A 15649-nucleotide genomic window follows, 5' to 3' on the forward strand; every position below is an offset into this window, starting at 1 on the left:
GGAAGCGCCCAGCCGTGCCTTGCCCCAGCCGCCCATATTAGTTTAATCAAATGCCCAGTATCTAAATGACTGGGCCCCAGTGATGGATGATCTGAGCTTTGTTAAATGCTGTTGCCCTGTCAAACCAAACTTACCAAGGCCCTGCCAGGCTCCTGGGCTCTTTAATTTGTTTTTCTCTTGCTTGGTTATCTCTGCATGGGGCAGAAAGGGGGGGCGGGCTGGGGGTCTTCTGTCTGTCTTAAGTGTCTGGTTTTCTTAGAAAGGAGGAGGCCAGAGCTGAGGGGGAAGTGAGATGGAGTCCCCTTCCGTCTGTCCCGAGAAGCCCTCCTAGCCCACTGAAGACCATCTTGGGGTGCCCTCCTCCCCAGAGCCCTTGAACCTGGGCCTCACCATGCGCTATGTGTCTTCTGTCTCTTCCAGACTCTCCCAGCACCCTGAGCTTTACCTATTTCATTCTCTTAGTGGGGTATTTTGGGTTAGCAGAGGTTCTTTGCTTTAATGTTAGAAAATTTGTCAACTTTCCCTTATGGCTAGCATTCGTGGTCTTCTTTGAGAATCTTTGTCAATCCCAAGGTCATGGAGATATTCTCCTGCAGCATCTTCTAGACAGTGTATTGTTTTGCCTTTTTTTTTTTTTCTTTTGGTCTGTGGTGTGAGGTCAGGGCCAAGTTTCCAGCCTAGCCGTGCTGTGCTCTGAGCGTGTCCTGTGTGGCCCCCAGGCCAGGCTGGATCCCTGGAGAGACAAGAGGTAGAAAAGGCTCCATCCGGTTCTCCAGGAGTGACATTCTCTTTGAGCTGAACCATACGTTCTTAAAAAGAAGGTTGAGAACAGCGTGGGTAAGATGCCGCCCTTCGTGTCAAGGGTGGGGTCTGCCCACATGTACCACGGCCAGGGCCGGCTTTTATGTCCATGTTGTTACCCATGTGTGGGTCATTGTTCTAGGTCCCGAGGCCATAGCAGTGAACGCAGTGTGTGGAAACCCCTGCCGAGGAAGAGCTTTCGCTCCAGCTCAGGGAGTGGGGGCATCAGATAATAAACACGATCTAAAGCAGAAGGGAGTCGGTGCTATGGAGAAGGATCACTCGGGGGAGGGAGACGGGAGGCGGGACAGGTGGTACAGCGTGCACGCTGGAAAGGGCAGGGACGCCCTCCCCGAATACGGACAACTGGGTGGGCGGATGAGCCACCTGGATATCCAGGGTGAGAATCTTCTAGCCAGACGTTGCCAAGGCCATGATGTATGTCAGTGACAGAACAGCTCTGGGAGGAAACCCCAGAGCCTCTAGCATGATTCCTCTGGTTGAGGCAACAAGCCTGGGGTTGGAGGAGACCGTGTTTTCCAGTATGTGCCCTTTATCGACTTCTGTCCCTAAGTCATGTGCATGCGTGACTTCTTCAAAATTACACTGAAAAGTTAAAGAAGGGAGGGCAGCGAAGTACAGCCAGCTGGAGTCATCAGCAGCAGTAGAAGAATGAGGGGTTTGGAGGCTAGCAGACGTGGGCCTCGGTTTCTCTTCGGGTCTCCATCTGAAATGTTAGCTTTAAGAGAATGCTTTCGTGTATTATGTAAGTAAGCGGTAATGGCATTAATGAAAAATAAATAGTCCCCTTCTGCCAGTTGTTTTGACTGGTCGTCCTTGGGCAAGTTCCTTAACCTCTCTGAGTGCCGATTCCCTCCTAGGAAATGGGAGTCGTGATCCTGACATCATAGGACTTTTAGGAAAACGAACGGACCGTAGGGATGTGTCGAATTTCTGCCCGGCTTGCAGTTGACCTTCACGAGGGCATGTGCCCGCGTGGCCTGGCCTTCTTCAGGGCAGAGGCAGGGAGTAGATCCCTGTCCTCAGAGCCTCCGAGTGCTGGAGATCCCAGGAAGGTCCGGGCTCTGGGTTCTAGCTCTCAGAGAGGCGGCTGGATTTGCTCTGGACTCCCGAGCCAATGGCCGTCCAGACCCTGGGGCCCTGTTAGGGGGTCAGGTGTGTGACCAGCAGGCCCTGGAGAGCCTCCCCAGGATCCAGCTGGTCCAGCTGGTGCCTGCTGGGCTAGGACCAGCCCGTCATCTGGCTCCGACGTCCCTCCCTGCCCCGGTGTTTCCTTCTCTCGGGGTGCTGTGTTCATTTTTCATGGCTTCCATCAGAGGCAGAAGGCAGAGAGCTGTTTCCTGCAGGGAGAGAGCAGGCGCTGGAGTGGGGAGGAGGGAGGCAGAGCTGCGTGGTGATTAAACACTGCAGAGACCTAAACTAATGACGGCCCCCTCCCCCAGCTGCTCAGGAAGAGAGACAGGAACGGAAGGCAACCCAGGCTGCTGTCAGTGCCCCCCCGCCAACCCTGGGGCCTCCTCCTGAGAGCCACGGCCATGCTGAGGCCAGCAGGACCTAACCCCGTCCTTCTAGCCACTCTGTGAGGCAGACCGCAAGGCAGAGAGGGCTTAGGACCACCCAGCCAACGCACTGGCAAGTTGTGGGGAGATAGGAGTAGTTGCCTCCCAGAGTGCAGGCTTGTGTGAGACAGTGTGTGCGAAGGGCTCAGAACAGGGCCTGGCCCCAGCCCCGTTCTCCACGCACAGGAGCCCCTGACGGGGTTGCCCCATTGCACCTTGGGAGCGGGTAGGTGAGATCGGCTGATGTGCAGGTGAAGAGAGAGGTCCATAAATCTGCCAGGGTCTTGCCCAAGACCACACAGCACAGAGCGAGTAGACAAAATGGGGACTCACCCACTTTGGACTCCCTACCCAGTGTTCTTTCATCTATACTGAGATCAGGGAGGGAGTCCAGGGTCAAACCTCCAGGGCCTTGAACGTAACAATCGAGGAGTTTGCAGCAGTGTGGGGAGACCATGTGCCAAGCACACAGTTCCCCTTGGCCTGAGAGCCCGTGTGCATTCTGAACCCAGCAAGGGAAAGGGAAGAATTATTCCTTCTTTCTCCGTTCATGGAGCAAAGGGCCACTGGGCTAGACCAGTGGTTCTCCAAGTGGGGTTCTTGGACTAGAGGCATCAGCATCACCTGGGAACTGGCTCGAAATGCAAATTCTTGGGCTCCATCCCACTGCCCGCTGAATCTGACACCCCACTGGGGATGAGGCCTTCCAGATGATTCTGATGCACAGGCAAAAATTTCCTATCCTGGAGACCCAGGTGGTTCAGTCCTGCCCTGGCACCTCAGCACTCAGGACACTGAGTCACCCAGACACCCCCCAGGTGTGTTACTCTCTGAGAAACAGGTGCAGCCAGGAAGCCCTATATGTAAATGGAATTCTCATAAATGATCATTTTCATTGCAATGAGGCAGCTGGATATTTAAAGAAACCTCACAGAGAATCATTTCATCTCATAAAGGAGCTTCTGCAAAGAGAAAACTCCTCTCCCGTTTCCTGCCCAACCCCCTCCCCAGTGTGTTCTAAAAATTCTGTCTCTAAGTCATGTTTTCTTCGGGTTGGTGTCCACCTCTCCATGACCCAAACAGGTAGGCAATGTGACAGAGTCACCAGGGACCCCAGCAGTCTCGGGCAGCCCAGCTGGGCCAGTCCTGTGTTTTCGGGCAGCCAGGGTACCTACGGCCAACCCCTGTGAGGCACCTGGAGAGGTGGTGACAGCCAGTCATGGGCGGCTTCCAGGCTTCCCTCAAACGTCCGCATACACTGGGTTTCCCAGAAAAGGAGTGGTGATCAGTCAGGAAGCCAGGACAGAAACGCGAGATGTGTGGGTGATGGGCTGCTCTTGCTGGACACACGGATAAGAAAAAAAAAAAAAAGAAAGAAAAACAAACAGTGCAACATGGGTTTTAGATAGAGAACCCACTGGACGGTTGTCATCTCCCACAGTGTGGGGCCAGGTCACCTGCTCCTGAGCTAAAATACCTGCCTGATTTGCAGAGCGACTGCCGCTGGAACAAGACCACTGTGTCAGCCTCTGGGCCACCTGCTTGTGGCTCAAGCCTTTAGCACAGCGTGGCCTCCCCTTCGTTAGCCAGGCTGAGCCCAGGCTGGGGAGGGTGGAGGTGTGGTCCGCCTCTCGTACTGTACACCTGAGGTTCTTGCAGGACGCTGAGGTCCCCCGGGCAGGGGCAGCAGAGGAGGGTTGGGGGTGGTCAGCAGGTTGGTCCTGAACTTGCTCTTTCTCAAAGAGCAACGAGTGACCTAAAGCCAGTTCTCAGGAGTCAAGTGCATGCATCACCAGGCAAAGTGCCACCCGCCCCAGATCTCTCTCTTGTCCTTGTCACCGTGGCACACACGCACCCTCAGTCACTCTAGGGCTGGGAAGGTTTCTGGGTGGTTCCTTAATAGAAACAAAGGTACCCTGGGATCAGTGCCTCCCCAAGGCCTGGTCCCGGAACCCCAGGATGGTCTGCTGTGGCTTTGGGAGTCCAGGCTGGGTGAAAGGGGAACTTCATCTGAGGGTTCTGGCGTTTGTTGCTGGCTCCCACTCCCATGAGGATCGAGAGTGGCCGTGGGAACAGGAACTAACAATGGGGGTGCACAGCCAGGCCTCTCAACTCTCAGACTCACAGCTGCCTTGCCTTCCTTTAAGGTGGACAAGCATGGTGTTTAGACTCGGCTTCTGGTTGAGCCTGGAAGGGACCTGCTTTCACTCGACCTCTCCTTAGATCCGGAGGGAACAGAAGGAGCCAGACCAATGGCCAAGCACTAAGCTGGGAAGCCTCGGGAAAGTCAGCTCCTCAGGGAAGAAACGGATTCCTGCCCCGCCCCCTGCCCTCACCCCTCCAGTTCCCTTAGAGTACGCCCTGGGCAGTGGTGTTTAGGCCCCAGGAGAAATTCTGTGTACAGGATAGAAACAGGCTCTCCAGGTAGCCCCTGCTGGAATGAGGGACAGCTGGAATGAGGGACATGCGGGTTCCATGGCTCCCAGGGGCACGCTCTGTGCCTGAGGGGCCCAGGCCTGGTCTTGCAGACCCCCTGGGGGTGTCATCCCAGGATCAGCAGTGTGGGAGAGCACCCTCGTTGTCCTAGGCCTCTGGGCTCCCCTCTGCCTTGTCTGGGTGGTGCCTTGGAGCAAAAAGGAGCCATGGAGACTCTTGACTCCCTGGACCCTCCTCCCAACGGCTATTCTGGTCAGACCTCGGGGAGTCAAAGGGATCTCTCTTTTCGGAAGCCGTGTTCTCCAGAATATGGTGGGGCAGATGCACAGAGGGCACCTGGCTTCAGTCTGTTGTGGGGGTGGCTCAGGGCCCTTCTCCCCTTCCCAGCATGGAAGGGGAGCTCTGCTCACCCTCACTCTACTACCAGCCAGTGTCCCTGGGGTAAGAGGAGAAAGGCCCGCCTCTGTCCCAGCCTGTCACGAGCTCAATGTGCCCTGAGCCAGGATCCCTAGCCTCTCTGTGCCTGCCCTTCATCTCTAAGATGGGGGCTGTGACTGCCCCACTCCTGAGTAGTTTATAATGGTCCGGGGGCAGAGTGCGGGGGCATGGGACATGGTGCGGGCTCCCTGCCAGCTGATCTCAGCGAGCAGCACTTTGGTCTGTGCCTCTGCCTGGCAGGACCCAGGGGGCACCTCTTAGGAAAAGGGAGCATTCTCTTTCCGATGCAAAGAGCCTCTTGAGCTGGCTTTGGGGTGTCTTTACAATTATATGGGTTATCCTGGAAGGCTCCAGATGGTGGTGTGAGGTAGGCAGGGAATTTTCCAGGCTGGGATTTTCCAAAAGCCTACAGACAGGCTCAACCTGTCTGGCATCTCCCCCCGGTTCTGAAGATCCCGCCCGGCAGGATGAAGGACGGCCGAACCGGTTTGGGAATCATCCCTGCCAGCTCCGGCTCCGGGGTCCCCTGGAGTTCAGTTCCCAGGGTGAGTTCACATGCCCTGAGATTCCGAGCTCCTGCCAACCCGGGCAGCCCTTGGGGAGAGGGGGTGGGAGCATGGAATGAGTGTTCTGGGAGGAAGGGCACAGCCCAGAGGCCCTCTCTGGCCAGCCAAGGACCTGGAGGGACGGGATGCAGAGCACAAGGACATAGGTAGGGCCAAGCAGGACAGGCCTTGAGCCTCCATGCACGTCTGCGGCCAGCCAGACCTCCAGCCTGCTCAGTTCTCGCTGCTCTCGGGGCCCGAGCGTGTGCGCAAGGGCAGGGTCACTGGCAGCCAGAGGGCCGGCAGCTGATTCCTCCTTGTTTTGACTTTCTTGGCCACAGTGCAATGAGAGGTGACAGAGCGGGGAGTAGAGTGCGGGAATGGTCTAGCGCACTGTCCTCCGTGTGCTGCTGCTGCTGCTGGTACAAGGGTACAGCTGTTCTGCAGGACAGTAATATTTCCCCCCAAGGAAAACATCTCTTGTTTTATGATCCAGGGGTCAGCTGTCAGGGCCACGAAGTCCAGCCTACAGCCCCCCAGGAACAATGTTTTCAGGAACTGGAGGGAAGTCCTAGCCTCAGCAGCCCCAGCAGCTCCCTCCCCCAGCCCTCCTGGCCCCCAGACTCCCAGACCTCTGCACACCTGCTCCCCGCTCTGCACTCCTGGCTTTATTAAATGGGGTAACCGGGCAAGGTGAGATCTCTGGAGCCCTTTCCATCTGTCACCCGGGGAGGGGAGGATGGACGTGTCCAGACCAGACAAGAGGATAGGCAGCTCTTCCCGCAATCCCACAGCACCTGCAGGATTGAGAAGGCCGGAGGCTAGCCTCAGCCCTGAGAGCCATGACCCCATTAGGAGACCAGCACTGATTCCCAGAGCCACAGACTTCAGAGAGCGTGAGGCCGCCCCCCCACCCCAACCCTGCTCATGCATGGCCCAGAGGCAGAAGGAAGTTGCCTGAGGTCACCCAGGAAGTTGGTGGCAGACCAGGGACAAGAAGCCGGGATGGTGCTGAATCATAGGACGGGAGGTGGGCAGGAGGCACGCCTTGCCTGTTCTCAGATCTGTAACGTCACAGACACGGGGGCGTTGAGAGGGAAGCTGTGCTGGCCCAGCAGCGGGGTCACGGTCCTGTGGTGTGATTGGGGTTGAACCGCCTCCTTGTAGGCCACCATTGCTGCTTCGTAAAACATGGACAACCTCGTCCTGGGCCAGCCCCCGCTGGGGTTTGTGAGGCTCAGCAAAGCAGAGGGTACCAGCCAGGCGAGAAGAGTCAAGGGCTGTCTCTGCACCTTCATGATCCCATCAGGTCCTCCCTGTCCATGCCAGGGTGAAATCACCCTGTTTCACAGGCCTGCACTTGGGGCCCCCGGCTGGCCTCTTGGGTCCGTGGCCACATTCGGGCCGACACCCGGTCTCCTGAGACCCAGCAGCTGCTGGCCGTGGCTCTGCCCCTTTGCGGTCAAGTGCATCCTGTGCTGTTTTCTGGGAGGAGATGACCCAAGAGAACTGGCAGGGAGGGGCCCCCTCTTTCCATTTCCGGGGGACCCGGCAGTGGTGGGCCCACCAAGGAGGACAGGCGGAGGAATAATCCCATGGACAGCTCTGTTCTCAGAGCTGGGGTCATGGGTCAGAGCAGGAATCCTGACCTTGGCTCCTGTCCCTCGTCCCGCCTCCTGGTAGACACACAGAGCGATGGGGACTGAGGAGGGGCCAAGGGCCCACCCGGGCCTCCCAGCTGACCCACCCCTTGTTTGGGGCCAGCAGAGAGGCTCCTTAGCTGCTCTGTTGGCCCAGTTGGAGAGGAGGGCTGCAGAGTCTGAGCCTGTTCCCTGGCACTCCTGAGGAAGGAGTCTGCCCAGACTGGCCACCTGCCCAGCGTGGCCTAAGAGCTGGGTCAGAAGTGAGCAACTTCTGGGCCTCAGATCTGTGGGGGCCTGCCATCTGCCTGATTCACAGAGTCTGGCAGGGACAGCGGAGGGCGTGGGCATAGCTGGGAGCAAGGGAGCAGAGCAACACCACCTGCCCAGAGAGCCCACAGCGTGAAGGAGGTGATGTGGGGCTGGGCCCAAGGTGCAGATGCATTTTTGCGATCCTCTTGGAGATGAGTGAAAGGAATTGTATTCTGTTTGAGCAGCAGCATGTGGAGGGGGAGACAGAGAAGCCTCCTGACCCTAGAAGGAGCATGTGCTCGGCAACCAAACCAGTACAGTTTCTTTGTATGGAGTCTTTGGATGCCAGAAATGGTACTACCGTGTAATGTGCATTAGCTGGTTTAATCCTGACACCTTAGGAGGTGGGTAATATTTATTCTCCCCATTTTACCAAAGGGAAGACCAGAGCACAGAGAGGTTAAGTAACTTACCCCAGGTCACACAGCTGCCAAGGGGCTCAGCTGGGATTTGAACCCAAGCTGACTGGCTCCACTGTACGTGCTCAGCCCCTCTGCCTTCTGGAAGCAGGAGGTAGTCAGCATTTTCCAGCTTCTGAATTTCCAGCTGAGACTCTGGCACAAGACTTGACATTTCTTCCCTGTAGTTTAAAGCTTGGGTCCTTCTTTCATCTCAGGACGCCTCACACCAGGCCTGTGAACAGAGGTTCCTCTTATTGTCTTCACACTTTACAGATGACACGGAGAGACCGGGCCGCACCTGAGTCATGTCAACCCCTGTGGCTCCTCCCCCTTCACCCTCCCCTCCAGGCCCCTCACTGCTCTTTTTCTCTGCACGGCTTTGGAGCATGGATCCTGGGCCCTAGGTGCAGACAGGAGCCCCCCTGGCTGAGTCTCCATGGTCTCTGACTCCTGAGCTTCCTGGGCAGCGGTCCCAGGGTCCCGTCCTATGGTTGGGAGATGAAAGGAAGGTCAGAGACTGGGAGGGCATGGCCTGGGTCTGGAGACAGGAGGAGGAAGAGCAGCAGCATCTCCGGGGAGCCGTGGGTGAGGTGTTCTGGGAAGGCCCTTGGCCTTCCCCTGTGGGGTGGACACCGTCAACATCAAGACCAGTATCACACCGTGCGCAGGGAAAACCCAGGGCTGCAGCTAGCCTGCCAAGGTGTAGAAGCTGATGTAGTTCCTTTAATCTGCTTACCTTTCCTTCCCTGTGTTAGCTCAGCCTACCAGCGGGTAGGTCACAAAACAGGTGTCACAAAACAGGTGTCAGTTGGCTCAGATGTAGATGTTTTTGGATGACAGCACCCATCTTTGGACACATCACGATAGAATCCATGCAGGGCTGAGGCTGCCGAGGCCAGGCCCCTGCCCACGGGGGATGAGGAGAGGGGTGGAGGGCTGCCAGCATGTTTCAAAGCCACAGGGAGCCTGTCGCATGTTTGCCCTGATTGTCTGGCTCTTGGATGCAGCAAGTGGGTCTGTCCAGCCCTCCCATTTCCCACGTAGTACGTTCTCCAACGGTGATTGGTTTCAGCCCGTCGGTCGCATCCGTGTGTCGCCTACGTCTAGGGCCATGTTGGGTGCTAGGGCTACAGAAGCGAACCCCTTGGATCCCGTCCTGGCCCATGGGACTTGTGCTCGCGTGGGACAATGGTGCACCTTTCCCCTGGGGTAGCCCGGCTCTCTGACTCATTTCTGCGTCCACTGAGCACTTACCATCTGCCAGGCCGTGTGCAGCCTTCGGGGACATGGATTAGAAAAGAGGTGATCAGAATACATTTGTGGAAAAATTCCTCTGGCCGCCTTGCAGAGTGTGGGTTGGCGGGAGGCAGTTTCGGAGACAGAGATAAATGAGGGGCCAGGCTTGTCATAATTCAGAGGAGAAGGGACAAGGCTGCAGAAGGTGATTGGAACAGGCAGGAAGCAAAGGGGACATGCTGCAGAGGCGATCAGGCTGCAGTGGCCCTGCGTGGGGCAGGGGAGGGGGCGTCTTCAGGAGGGGGCTTGGGTGCTCCTGGAGCTTCGGGTGGATGAGGGACCAGGAGGAGCTCAGACGTGGCTGGGGGGCCAGGAGGAGGGCTGTGTGGAGGCCGGCACTTCTTCAAGCTCCCCACTGGGAAGTGGGGCGTGCTCCCACTGCCACTTCTGAGGGTCCTGCGTCCATTTAGGGAGCAGAGAGCACAGAGATGTGTGGGAACGGGTCCTTCCTACCTCTCACTGAGCCGCGGACTCCACTGCATGCTCCCAAGGGTTCTTCGTGCGTCGCCCTGCAAGGCTCTTTCCTCACCCGCTTCCGAACAGAGCACACCTGTGTCCTGCCCCATCCTTGGGTCTCAGAAGCCCCTCCTTTCTCCCTCCTTCCCTTTCTTCCTCTCTCCCCCCCGCCCCCGCCCACACACACACACACACACACATACACTCACAGAGTTTCTCTGTTCTCCAGCAGCCTTTTAGCCGCTAAGATGCTCTTTGATACTCAATACGCCTTTGTTTCATTTCGCAGGTAGCTTCCCCAGGCTGCTGTGCATTTGATAATTCCACGTCCAGGTCTCTGTGCGCTCCCCCTCACGCCCCCCAGTCCGCTCCTATCCCTTCCCTATCCCCAGACCTTCCCCAGAATGAGCAGACCAGGCTTCTCGCTGTCTGAACATCCCCTGCTTGCCTCCCTAAAGAACAAATACCTTGTTTCCTGTGGCTGCTTGGCTGCCTCTGGTTCCTGGCTCCTTTTCAAGCTGGAGTCCAGCCTGGCAAGGGGCAACCTTTCTCTTGTGCCCGGGTGAGCTTGTTCACCCCTTTGATGCTCTAGCTCCCAGACCCCCAGCCTCTGCCTCTCCTCCACCCCCACTGGCCCATTGTCTGCTGGCAGCTAGCCACGCCTGGAGAGTACAGCTCCACCCTCCCTACCTGGAACCAGGCGATTCCCAGATCTGCCACGTGCAGCCTCTTGCCCCCATACCCCCCACCCCTGCCCCCGCCACCCCTGTGGTAAGACTGGCCCATCCACTAGTCCATCTGGTCAGCCCATCCTGGGGGTCCCCTCTGCCAGGAGCTGCAGGTACAGAGACAAGTGCAGGGCCTGTCCCTGTCCCCAGGGAGGACACATCTGGGACAAGCCAGGACTAAGACGCTCTAGTACGCCACTCCAGACCTGCCCTCGCTTTGACATCTGATTTCTTTGGCTTGTCCATAGAGCATACTGTGGCGGCTGTGGCTATGGGGGGAGTGGCCAGGAAGATCTTGGGGAGCAAATGTCTGGAGCTCTCCCTCCCTGCCCTCCTTCAGACAGGCATCCTGTGTCCTCCCGATGCTCAGACCTGGAACTCATTTCCAATTCTCTTCCAGAAGAGTTCGTGCCGCCTTAGCCACTGAATCTCCTGGCACAGGGGTCCCTAGACTCGTCTACTGTTTCTCATTCATAGAAGACCCCCCCCATGGTCATACTCACCACTGTTTTATGTACCACAAGGAAGGAAGTCATGCCACGAATCACACCACGACGTGGCATCAACAGTAAGACTCATGCTATTGGCAAATGACCCTAGTTGCTGAAATCCAAGGCAAGACGGGTCTGTAGTGGGAGTGGGGAGCGGGACCCGAGGAGTGGGAATCCTCGTGTCCCTGTGGCTTCCTGGGTAAGCTGCAGAGACAAGTGCGGGCAGTGGTCAGCTGTCATGTCTTCTCCCGGCCTGGCTCAGCTGACCCTCGAGGCTGCTGCTTCCCCTATAACGTGGCCATCCGGAACGTGGCTGCCAGACACCAAGGCCCAAGACAGGGCCAGGTGAGGTGCCCCGGGGTGGGTCTTGGGGTGTTTGAGATCCCAAGGAGCCCCTTGTTGAAGATGGCGGCTATTGGGCCGGGAGGCCCATGGCAGATCCTAGGGAAGCCAGAATACCTCCCTTCTGGGGCTGAAGGTCCGTCTCTACTGGCTGAAGCAAAGGCAGAACTGCGTCTAAAGGGGGAATTGATTTTTGCCTTCTGTGTCTCAGGCAAAGCCGGGTACGTGATAGTGTCCTCACTCTGCCCCTCAGTGCCCACCTCAGCAGCTCAGGAAGGGGCCACTCAGCAGATCCCATAGCCAACGGGGCAGGCAGGCCTAGTCATCTGCTCTGGGGTCTGGGACTTAGGGACACCTCGCACCCAGCCCAACCCCTGGGCGCTTCTGCAGCTGCATGCCTCCCCAGGTCGTTGGTCTCTGTCGTACGGTCCCACCTGGCCAGCGACACCAAAGCTGCATCCTGATGGTCGCTCCTCTTCTGACTGAGGTCAGTAATACTAATCTTCACTGTAGCAAACACGTGTACAGCCCCCTACGAGTGTGGCCCCCGCACTGTGTGATGGTAACTCAGCTCATGCTTATGACTACCCTCTGAGGTGGGGAGTAGAGTCACCAACATCCCATTTTAGAGATGAGAAAACCGAGGCCCAGGAAGGGTAGGCAACTTGTTCAAGGTGCCACACAGGTGGTGGAGACTGAGCTGGGATTGGGTCTCATGGACCGGTTCCAAAGCCAGTGCCTCCCCAACTCTCCCAGGGCTATGTGATGGGCGTGGGATTGACGGGCTGCTTTTCGGGGGCTACTGTAGGATACAGGGTTCCTTCGTTCCTCTGCCCACCCTCCCTCCCTCCCTCCCTTTCTGGCTTCTGCTTGGATACCTTTGCAGTTGGCTGACAACACTAATTTATAGCTCCCATTCACTCCCTGAGACAGGCAGCTTCTGTTAAGCCCATTTCACAGGTGGGGAAACTGGGTCTCCAAGCCTGTGTGAAATCTCAACAGCCAGAGAGTGGTAGGACAGGACCCAAGCCCTGTCACCTGTGGGACTACAGAGCCAGGGCACTGAAGCCCTGCTCCTTGGGTCGTTCCTACCATTGTCCTCTCCCCTACCCTCTCCTGTGGCGGCTTAAGCCCTGGTGCCCATTGGGACTGCCTTGACCCCTCCTGGAGCCGGCCGGGCTGACTTCCTCCGGTACACAAGGTGCTTTCCTGCTGGGGGAAACAGGGAGCATTCGCAGACCCTCACCTGCTGTCCGGAGAGCACACGCGGTGCTTTCCCAGCTCTCTGCGCTTATTACACCAGACCCTGTTCTCAGCACCTTGCAGGTGTTAGTGTCATTCCAGGGGCCCAGCAGTCCTAAGGAGAGAGCATTAGCGTTTTGCCTATTACCAGATAAAGAAACTGAGGCCCAGAGAGCGTGCGTAATTCACCCAAGGTCACGTCACTCTCAGTACTGGAACCCAGACTGCCGGGGTGAGTGGCACCCCCAGAACCAGACCCAGGGCTGGCTGCGGTGGCTGTCCAAGCAGCAAGAGGGCCACTCCTTCCCCTGCCTTAGCCCCTTAAGATGGCTGGTATCTCTTCCTGAAGCTCTGCCCAGCTGGGGCAGCCTCGTGCACACCACACAGTGCCTTCGCATCCCTCCCACCCCATCTGGGGACTCTGCATGTCTGACATCCCTCCTGAGCCCCAGAGCCTGTGCTCGGCGGTCCCTTCTCCTTTTCCACCGCAGAGAGGGCACAGGGCAGAGACCCATGGGACCCCACGGACATGCAGGCAGGACAGGCCTCATTCGAGCACACGTGCTCCACTCCGCCCGGATGCAGGCAGACGCCACCCGGCTGGCCTGTTTGTCTGTCCTTGTGTGACCCCCTGCCTGCCTCTGTTAGTCCTCCTGGGTCTCAGACAGTACCGACTCCCTGTTGGGCCGCAGACCGGCTCTCACCTGCTGTCATCACCCAGCCTTTGTGTCAGAGCAGCTTGTGTGGGTCTGCGGCAGGAGAGAGCGTGCCCTGTGTCCGTGCCGCCACCCCCGTGCGTCGTCCGCGTGGCCTCTCTGCTAGCTGGCTGCTCGGGCCGAGGAAGGGAGGGTGCCGCCTTCCTCGCCCCCTGCCCTCCTCCTCCGTGGCTGTCCTGGCATCTGTGTTATGTCGTGACTGCCTTATACACACGTCCCATCTGCTCCCCGTGTCCCAGGCTCTTCGCAGCCAGGCCCTGCGATGCCACCAGCTTCCTTTCATTCCCTTTATGGAAAACCCCTCCACCAGCGATAGGCAGATGAGGGCTGTCCTTGACCAAGCAGGGGGGGTGGCCCGTGACATTGGAGGAAAGCTCTCACCCGGCGTGGTGGCCCCCAGGAGGAGCGCGGGCTGGGAGGGGCGTCCGCGGGCAGCGGGCGACACCATCTGTGGCCGTCTTTTGTGCTGGCAGCCGAGCAGTCCCTCCATCGCCGCGCTCCAGCAGGCCTCGTGCTTGGCGTGCAAATGAGTTTCCAGATGCCCAGTACCATCCCCCCCCCCACAAGAAGCGGTAACTAGGGGCTAGGGAGAAGAATGGAGCAATCTGGAAATTCATTTCTGTTTGTTCCAACCTCTCTGAATAGGCTGCCTCCCCCTCCAGCTGTGGCAGATGTGTGCAGGATGCTTGCTTTGGGGGCGTTTTGCCACGGTTCTGGGCAGACACCCGCCAGGGTAGGGGCCTCTCTGGCACCCTCCTCCCTGGACAGGTGGTGGCAAGATGAGCCTGACAGAGAAGGGCGGGACACATCTTTTAAGATGTAGCTCACCCATTGGCAGCCCCTCCCCGAGGCAGAACAGGTGCTCTCCCGGCCAGAGGCGCAGGCTGGTGTTCAGTCCCTGCTGGCCTCCTTGACTGGTGGTCTTTGGGCAGCACACAGGCAGAGCAGACGAACCCAGCAACCCTAGAGGGCCCCTCCCCACCCTGACCCCGTTCCCCGGGAGAACCGCTGCCCGTCCCTTGCGCACCAGCCCCTGTACTTCCCCGGGAACAGGTATGCCACCGTCGTGGGCAGCTGCCAGTGGGACGGTGTGCACAGGGCTCTCCTGCTGGTCCGAACAGTGGCCTCTTGGCTCCTGCCCACCGGGTGAGGGGCAGGAAGGAACCCACCGCTCCCCACGACTGGCAGAGCAGATGTGGGCCTGGGCAGGGGCATGCTCGCTGAACATGGTAATGGGGGGGAGGTTCGGACGAGGCCGGGGGGCTTCCTTGCTGAATTGGTGGGGCTGGAGCCCATGGCCACTCGGTTTTTTGCCTTCTGAAGGGTTTCATCTGCTCTGCCACATTTTGGTCCAGGCTCAGGCTTCACCACTGGGGCGATGGGGCAGGGGCGCCCCTTCTGTGTCTGCCCGTCTAGCTGTGGTTACTGTGAGCAAGTGACTTCCCTCACCTGAGCTCAGTCTGCTCATCTATAGAATGGGGTGAGTGGCTGGCATTCTGGATCATGCAGGGCAGATTTGGAAAAAAGGACACAGAAGCGTGTCGTACGGCATCTAGGTGGGAGAGCCTGGAAATGAGGAAGTGGACTCTGCGTCCGGCAAGTGGCTGAGCGGTTGTGCTTCCATGGGCGTCTGTCGGACTGGGCTGACTACTTCCAGAGCCCTCAGACCCGGCTGACCAAAGTCCTCATGGCAGGAGTGGGGCAGTGGCCAGGGTATGGTCACCCCCTTTTGCTCCCACACCATCTCAGCAATCCCCCCATGCATCCCTCCCCACAGCCCTGCGAGGAGGGCAGTGCAGGGCTAAGCAAACTGAGGCCCAGAGAGGGTCTCTGAGCTCTGTTGGCTCACGTAACAAAGTGGTGGCAGCCCAGCCTTCCCAAATTGCTCATGCTTGGACGGACTGGCCAGACGAACTGAGCGGGAGGGTGCTTCTGGCCCCTGGAGGCCACATCAGGACAGTGAAGGGTGATTGCCCAGCCCCGCTTTAGTTAGCTTCAGCTGCTCTTCTCTTGGTGTTCAAGGGCTCAACGCCCGGATGTGGAGGTCCTCCTGCCTTCCGTGCCCCCGGCGCACTCTGGGTTAGCCCCCCCCAACCCCACCCCGGGGCTGCCCTCTGCCCTGCAAGTCCTTAGTCCTCCTAAGCGTGGGTGCCCAGCAGCACAGGGACCAGCCTCAGGTCTCCCTGGAAGGCATGGGCACTTCGGTGGGGAGGACTGTCAGGAAG

The 15649-nt window shown here is 58.3% G+C and overlaps 1 protein-coding gene across 11 annotated transcripts in view; it reads left to right on the top strand.

Annotated features, from left to right (window-relative positions):
• ZMIZ1 (zinc finger MIZ-type containing 1) overlaps positions 1-15649 on the top strand; it is a 231746-nt gene that overhangs the window by 181012 nt on the left and 35085 nt on the right. Inside the window, exon 1 of one of the 11 annotated variants that reach the window (XM_046026225.1) lies at positions 11704-11953. The exons of 9 other annotated variants lie outside the window; for them this stretch is intronic. The gene's annotated coding sequence lies outside the window, so the exon portion shown is untranslated. Of the gene's footprint in view, positions 1-11703; positions 11954-14849; positions 15138-15649 lie in introns of those variants that run through there. One more of the 11 variants, XM_046026226.1, reaches the window with a different exon arrangement.

This window comes from Meles meles, chromosome 13, assembly GCF_922984935.1.
Source record: "Meles meles chromosome 13, mMelMel3.1 paternal haplotype, whole genome shotgun sequence".
NCBI lineage: Eukaryota > Metazoa > Chordata > Mammalia > Carnivora > Mustelidae > Meles > Meles meles.